Below are 9,068 nucleotides of genomic sequence, written 5' to 3'. Positions count from 1 at the left end.
ATTAAGCTAAGCATTATATCAGTTCTTAATATTGCTATCTTTATTTTCCTTAGATAGCATTGAATATAAAGATTGAGAAAGAGCATTAGCTATAAGATTCTTTAATCTGAAAATATATTTAATAATAAAGTTAAATATCTTAATTACTACTATCTATCTATTTAGAAAAGTATTAGATATATTATTCATTTCTTTATTAAGTTAATTTACTAGAATGCAAGCATTGATTTCTAGAATAAAATAGCAATTATAGAAATGCTGCTGAAGAAACTATAGAGTATAGAGAATAGTGCAATATTCCTTCTTAGTAATATCATACTTCTGTATTGCAACTATTCAGATTCTGTTAATAAAATATACTAGCTTTTGTTTATTCTTTATTATCTATATCAGTGCAGCACTCCAGCTTAACAAGCTTGTATTCATTATAAGAATGATCTTCTCAGCATTAGTACTATAATCAATTGAAATAATAACTGAATGAGATGTGAGTATTCGAACAAGTATAGCAACAGCTTCTTTCTATTTCTTCTTCTATCTTTATATAATATCTTTCTTAAGAAGATTATAGAATAATCAAGCAATAATTGCAAAGTTTCAAATCCAAGCTGTATAATAGATAATTAGTCTAATAAAAGAGCAGATATCTTTGATATTCTTGCATTCTATCCAGACTAGAAGCTTTTTTATCTTTCTGTTCTAAGGTTGTTGTTCGCTGAAACTAACAATATAATTAACTATATTAACTTTTACTTAGTACTATTCTAATTTAAATACTAAGATTGTAGCTCTAGCTAGCTCTGCATTTATAAGAATCTTATTAAGGTTTCTAATATGCTTAGCAATATATCTATGCATTCTAAGAAAGCTTGAAATCTTTTTATTTCCATAGATTATTATAGAACTATGAATAGGAATATTGTTAAGAAAAGATTAGCATATATAAGAAATAAGATTATATAAAAGTCTAATTATTATTCTTATAAACTGATCAATAGAGTTAGTAATACTCTGAAATAAAGTATATATTCTGAATAGATCTAAGAGCATTAAGAAGATTGTTATATCTCTGCTATTAGAATGCAGTTATATTTAATTATACTCAGAAAAGAAATTAAGTAATAAAAGAATCTTATATATAGCAAACTTCTTCAAGAATTCATCTGAAGCAGACAGCATAAAAGCATTCTTAAAGCTGTACTTATTATACTTTTAAGTATTATTAATCAAGCATAAGCTATTATTCTTTTTAATAATAAGAAATTAGTTGTTTCTATATAATATATAGCTTTTCTCAATAATCTCCCGCTTAATATATTGTTTTAGAAGTTTTATTAGCTTTAGCTTAAGAGTATTAGGGATTGGAATATGCTTTGCTTAAAAAACTTTATAGAATACAATTCTGATTTCTTGCAAGAAAGCTACTTTCTTAATAATCTTTCCAATCTTAATAAAGTCTTATATAAGAGCTTTGATTCTGTTTCTCAATATATATTTAAACATTTCCTTCTCAGCTTTAGAAAATTCTTTACAGTTTTTCTCTTGCATAGCAGCTTACTGATCAGATCTTAGATGCTAATCAGAATCCAGATTGCTAAACTTGGATTCAATCTACTTATTATACTTAGTAAGCTTTGTAAATCGCTAAGCTTATTTCATCTTCTTAATCTTAGCAAGCTTCTACTTAATTATTTCTTCTGATATTAAATTATTAAGCTGGAAATTATTAATTAGCTTAATCTTCTTATTTTTAAGCTTATAAAGAGTATTAATCAGGCTTAAGATATCTTTTCTTTCCTTTTCTATACAATATAGCTAGCATAAATAATGCTAGCTGCTATACATTTCATACAAGCAAAACTCTCGAGTTGCTCCTTTCTCATTTATCATAAAGCAATCCTTCTTCAACTTCCTTCCCATCAGTTCTACCATTAACTCATTTACAACAGCTGCAATATCTTGTTCAGATATGAATATTACAGCTATATCTCCCTCTTCCAATAATACTCACTCTGAAACAACTTCTCTGCTAATAGCTCTGCATTCCTTAGAATAGCTGCTAGTATTCAGTTTTTTAATATAGTTCTATATAAACTCTCCTCTTTAAGAAGTTTCTAATTGCTAATTGTAGTAACTAGTTATACTCCTCCAAAAACGAAGCTTATATAGAGAAATCCGAGAATGAAATAATCAAAGGAAAGCTTAGTTTGCATTATAAATAGCATTTCTAACAGCATAGAATGATTTGGTAATATTAATCTATTATTAATAATATAGAATATTATCTGTTTAGAGAAGCTATTATAGAAAATATTAGTTTCAAGAATTCTAATAAGCACTATATTTAATTCATTATATATATATAAGATAATATTCAATATTAGTATATAAGATAAGCGCATGCTTGAATATAGAGAGAGAGCTACTAAGCTTATTTTAATATCTGTATTCAGTATTGCTTATATAAATTCATTCTCTTTATCTCTTAGCTGCAGAGGAATATATGCTACTGAAGCGATGCTCCTATCTCGGATGCTGCTGAGAGCAGTTATAGAAGCTATTACAAAAGGAAATAAGAATTTGTTAAAAGCTTGAATCATATTAATAATAAGCTTAATATAGCCAGATTCAGCAATAAGAAACAAAGCTTGAACTGCAGATAATTAAGCTAGTTTCGAAAGATACTTAGTAATATTTCGAGTATTAATAATCTAATTATTAATAAGCTCTTCAGATTGGAAAAGCATCGAGATTCCGGATTTATACTGCAATAAATTAGCTAATCCAGCAGTATCTGCCTTATACAGATCCGAGCTAGTTTAATTATTAAGATTAACAACTTTTTGAGCTTCAGAGCTAACTTCTTAAAAACTATAAATCAAATAAGCTTTCTATTCTAATAATATAACTATTATCTTCCAGCCTGAAATTTTTAACAAGTAGTTTAGAAACTGATTTAGGAGCTTATTACTAATAGCTTGAATTATTAGCTCTCTATTTAGACTGTTAAATTGCTTATTAGATTTCTCTAATTCAATATTTCCGAAATATATAGAAATCTTAATAGTTCTTATACTTGCATTTTCTCTAATCTTACCATCATCATATCCAGCCTTCCTAATATAGCGCTTCTTTGCTTCATTCGCATTTATCTAAGCTTAAATAGGCTTAATATTTACAGTATTAATGCTAAGAAGCTTTGATAAATACAGTTTAGCTTAAACTAAAATAAGATATAACTTTCCTACTTAAATCTCGCTAGCATTGCTAAGAATTTCAATATTATTAGTTCTATACTAATTATTGCATCTAAGAATGAGATTAATCTCTTCTTATAGTATTTTATTCTTAGCTATTTCAGAATCTCCATGCTATTTCTCATCCTCTTGAATCAAGCTAATATATTAAGAAATTCAAGAATTCTCAATACTCTTCAGCTGCTAATTCTTACAGAAACTAAGAATCAAACGAATTATATCATCTTTAAAGTTATCTTGAGCGAATATAATCTAATTATATAATACTAGTTTTAATCTAAAGTTCAGAAATTCCGAGCAATTGCTAAGATACTACTCTAGCTTTGTGTTATGACCCATTCAACATGCAGGTCACAAAACAGGTCACGAGTAACAAGGACCAGGTGTCAAGAACCCAACGTTCTGACAAAGCATTGATTACATAACCTAGGAAGAAGACAGGGATGGATCACTAGGAGCACCAGGAGCACAGCTCACTAGGCTCACCCGGAGCACCGCGGTGATCCGCGGGGCGCTGCCAGACAGTGATCCATACTAAAGAGCTAGATATATAAGGACACGGTCATTACCATTAGAGGGATTTAGTATATAGCTCTTTAGTTGTTAATCTAAGTATTCAGTCTTATACACTGAGTAGCCCCAAAGGCAGTGAATACTTGCATTGCTTATTAAGACTTGTATGGTTCCGTATTCAAGAACTTGACACTTCGATACCGCTTTTGTTAGCATAAACTTCTTCGTATACTTAGAAATCTTCAGATTGCTGCAGTGCTCATTACATTTTGATAACTCTTGTTTAAGAACGGTTCAGTATTACCCCCTTGAGCAATACGGAATACGATAGCTCCTCCAGGAATCTCTTCGTTCTTGCGTGCCCCCACTCAGAAGGAACTGATTAACCAGGTATACCAGCTCATTTAGCGTATCCAGAATCTGCGCGAACAACAGCAGGCCCAAAGCGCTACTATCGCTAATCAGCAGGCTCAGCTAGCTCAACAAGCTCAGCAGGCTCAGCTAGCCCAACAGGCTCAGCAGGCGCAGTTCATCTCTGCAGTTACCAGTGATGCTGGAAAGGCATATAAGATGAATAAGCTCGCTATATATAATAGCAACCAGAAGACGCTACATGGATTCCTTATTCACTGCAGAGCATACTTTTTGCATCATGCAATCCAGTTCATCATGAAATCTGAGAAAGTTATTCTAGCAAGAATTTGTCTCGAAAAGGATGCTCTCATCTAGTACGAATCTTCTCTGCACAACTACTTGGAGCATCAGAACGATTCCAGCGCGCATACCCAGAGTATCAAGAATATATTCGATTCCTTTGAAAGCTTCGAGAAAGCTCTCAAAGAAACCTTTGGTAATCTCAACAAAGAACGCATTACAGCTCAGCAGCTCATGGATCTCAGGCAGATCAAATCAGCTTCTGCTTATACAGTCAGATTCAAGCAGCTCTCAGCAAGACTTCCGTAGGAAGACAAAAATCTTATAGAATACTATTATAAGGGATTCAAGAATGATGTTAAAGATGAAATCTTCAAACAGGATTGGCTGAAGAACTTTGCAATATTCTCTAATCAAGCTATCCGCATCAACAACCATCTATATAAACGATGGATGGAGAAGTTCAAGAAGAGAGAAAGCTAGACTTGGAGATTTCCAGCTAATATGAGCAAGAAATTCCAAAACAAGAATAGCGATCGATATAGCAGTACAGCTCAGAGCAGCACTATACACGCTGATCCCATGGAACTCGATGCAGCTAATAAGCAGTATAGCAAGAAGAACAGCATTACTTGCTACAACTGCAACAAACAAGAATATATCGCATGCAACTGCTATCAACCTCGGAAGAACAAATAGCAACCAGTCCAAGAAGAATGCTAGATGAATGTTGCTCAATAACAGAAACCTAATCAACTGAGCAGAAACACCCCCTTAGAGCAAGTATCGAACTCTATTGATTACGGAAGTCTCAGCTGGACATTCTGCTATAATAACAACTGCTTAATACACCTCTCGAGTAAGGAAGGTTCAGGATAGTTCCCCCAGAAGCTTCAGCGCTGCAGACAAATAGCAACAGCAGGACGAGAGTGCACGCCCAGCACCCTTACGAGTAGCAACTCGGACTGCTCTAACATCGCGGAACAGAGCATCCAGACGTTGAAAGAAGAACTTAGCAACGATACCCTTCAACATTCTTCATTTCCTATGCCAAGCACTATGACCAGGGATATGGATAAGAGATAGTATCCTCTTGGCTACTGGTATGAACATCTAAGCAACACCGAAAACGCCTCTCAAGCAATAGAAAAATCAAGCTAGAACGAGCAATCCAATAGTTCACCAGAGCTTCCTGTGAACAACGAATCCAAGAAGCCTACAGGAAGGTTTCCCTTCAGCATTGGATAGAATAAGGAAACAACATAGATTGAACATCTTGTTTATAAGATAAAGCTAGAGAAGCTCTTTATCTGCATTTCCTTACAGAGCATCAAGATACGAGAAGATAAGAACTCTCGGATCAGCCTACTTTACAACCTATATCACGAATTAGCTTGAATCTTCTGCATCTATCATAGCTACAGAACGCATTTCTCGGAGAAGGTGCAATACGAATAGTTCTCCATCAGAGAACCAGGATAAATTCTTCAGACTGTTGAAGAACAGAAACTCCGCTTCAGAGAGGTTCTCAACAAACAACACTATAATGCATATATTAAGCTACCGGATGATTGCCCTATGCAATGCATAGATAAAAAGATAGAGTAATAGCAGTGCAAAACAATACTCTGCACGATTTATATCAATGATAAAGTTCGTAACTAGCATCAATAGAAGAAAGACTAGGAATAATGATGATACAAGCAAAAACAAGCTAAGAAGCTTGCTTAAGAAGTAGCGAAGCAAGCTCAGAAGAATAAGCAGTTCTCAACAAATCCAAAAGAACAGAATTGCTTGTAAAGGGATTGCAAACGATTAGACCGGAATAGTCCCTATATGAAGCTTTCAAAACAGATTACACTTACATCAAGTTCAATATATACATTCAAGAACACAAGTATAGCGCACTATTGAACAGTAGCGCCCAGAGAAACTTCATATCCCTACATATCATCAATCAGATACAACTACAATGGAGATGGAAGAGATATTCATATACTCTTAGTACTATAGAAGAACAATCTATTGCATACAACCAAGAAGTAATCAATAAGAAGACTGATTATCTATCTGTTTTAATCCAAGAACGTGCAACTAGAGCTTTTTTTGATATCACGGATACAGCACAATATAAGCTGATTATAGAGCTTTCATAGCTCAAAGAACACAATCCTCGAATCGATTGGGCTACTAGCCAGATCTCATGGGAACAAGCTGTACCCAGAGAGATAGTTACAATCAATAGCGCAGGATCGAAGCTAGTGATTGAAGAACACTCAGGAAAAGAGGCTTTATACAACTTCATACATACCTCCAAGTCAGCAGAGCTAGCAGTTCAAGGAGAAGGATCTAATAACAGGCGAACCCAAACAGTACCAGAGCGCCAACAGATTAGCAAAACAATGGAAGCAAGACTCTCAGCAAGTTAGTCCGCTCCGGAGCAACAAGGAAAGGCTTCAGAAAGTGGATTGTGGATCCACACAGGAAAAACCTCGAAACCAGGCCCTTGAGCGCTCGGTCCAGCTCGGAGCAAACGCTCAAAGCTCTCAAAAACGTCACCAAAAACAACGAACGAAAAGAAGCACGCTCAACAGTACCTACTGTTCCTCCAGGTAGCAGAAACAGCACAAGGACCAGAATCAATACTTGCAAACATATCACAAGAATATCACAAGTTCAAGAAACTGTTCCAGGAAGAATTGAACACAGGATTGCCAGAACACAGCTCATACAACCACAAGATCCTGCTACAAGAAGAGAAACAGCCCAAATTCTTCCCCATCTACAGACTAGACAAGGCACAGCTAGAGGCACTTAGGGAGTATCTCGACGAGAACCTTAAGAAGGGATACATACAATCATTGCAATCATCAGCAGGATACCCCATCCTGTTTGTACCCAAGAAAAACAGCAAGCTTAGGCTATGCATTGACTATAGGCAACTTAACGATATTACGATTAAGAACCGATATCCGTTGCTACTCATCAAGGAATTGCAAGACAGACTGCAAGGAGTACAGTAGTTTACAGTTCTAGACCTGAAAGAAGCTTATAACCTGATCAGAGTAAAGAAAGAAGAAGAATGGAAAACTGCCTTCAGAATGTACTACAGATATTACGAATATTTGGTTATGCTCTTCAGCTTAATAAATGCCTCAGCTTCATTCCAGGAAATAATCAATCACATTCTATACAAGCATCTAGATCAGTTCGTTATTGCTTACCTCAACGATATTCTTATCTACTCTCAAACACTTGAAGAATATAAGAAACATGTGGAAACAGTGTTGCAAACGCTCCAAGATGCAAAACTCCTTGTGAAACCTGCAAAGAGCTACTTTTACGTACAAAAAGTCAACTACCTCGGATTCACAATTAAGCCAGGATGCATCAAGCTACAAAAGGATAAGATAGAAGCTATTAGAAACTAGCTAATTCCCAAAAACGTTAGAGATGTTAGGTCTTTCCTCGGTTATGTTAACTTCTACAGACAGTTCATTAAGAACTACAGCTGAATCGCACATCCTCTTACAAATCTTATCAAAAAGGAGCAACCCTTCGAGTAAACCCCTAAGGCATAAGAAGCTTTCGATGAGATCATCAAGCACATTACATCAGAGCTAATTCTGTGCGAAGCAGATCCTTACAAATCCTTTGAAGTTGAAACCGATGCATTGGATTATGCATTCAAAGAACAGCTGAATCAACGAGATAACCAAGAGCATCTAAGGATTATAAGCAACTTCTCAAAGAAGTTGAATAGCTCGGAAATCAACTATAGGATTCCTGATTAGAAACTCATAGCGATAGTGAAAGCCTTCGAGAAGTAGCAATACTATCTCATTAGCGCACAACATTCAATTATAGTTCACTCGGATTACAAGAATCTAACTACATTTATAATAATCAAGGTTTTGAACAAACAATAAGTTAGATAGGCAGAATTTCTCTTACAGTTCAACTTCAAGATTGTACACTACAAAAGCTTGGAGAACAGATAGGCAGATGCTCTCAGCAGAAGATCAGACCATCGAGATGCAGATTCCTCGGATATATAGAACATCTTTGCTCAAAACGAATCAGGAAACCTCGTTAATGCATACAGAGAACTGAATGCTGCTCTCAGAATAGGATCCTTAGAAAGAGATTCAGAATCAATAACTCTGAACGAATAAGATAACTACATTAAGGATATATACAGTATATCAGCATATAGGCATCAGAGAGTTAGAGCAACCTACGAATACATCAAAAGATACTGGAATCTACCAAGCCTTAGGAAAAGAATTGAAAACATCCTACAACAATGCAATAGCTGCAAAAAGAATAAAGCAGAAAGATATAAGCCTTATAAACTACTGCATTCCTTACCAGTACCTACAACTGTTTAGCAATTCATTAGTCTAAACTTCATTATCAAGCTACTTCTTTTACGAGAACTCTTAACTAAGATGCAATATAATAGCATTCTAGTAGTGATTTGCAGACTAAGCAAGTATGCTTATTTTCTCTTTTACAAGGAAAGCAGTACAGCAGAAGAACTCGCATATACATTCCTCAGAACGATTATCGCTAACTACAGCACATCAGAGGAAGTAATCTCCAATAGAGATAGAAAGTTCAGCTCGAAGTTTTGGATTTTGC

The sequence above is a fragment of the Cryphonectria parasitica genome (genome assembly GCF_011745365.1).
Source record: "Cryphonectria parasitica EP155 unplaced genomic scaffold M406scaffold_2, whole genome shotgun sequence".
Lineage (NCBI taxonomy): Eukaryota > Fungi > Ascomycota > Sordariomycetes > Diaporthales > Cryphonectriaceae > Cryphonectria > Cryphonectria parasitica.
Note: the sequence above shows the minus strand (reverse complement) of the source record.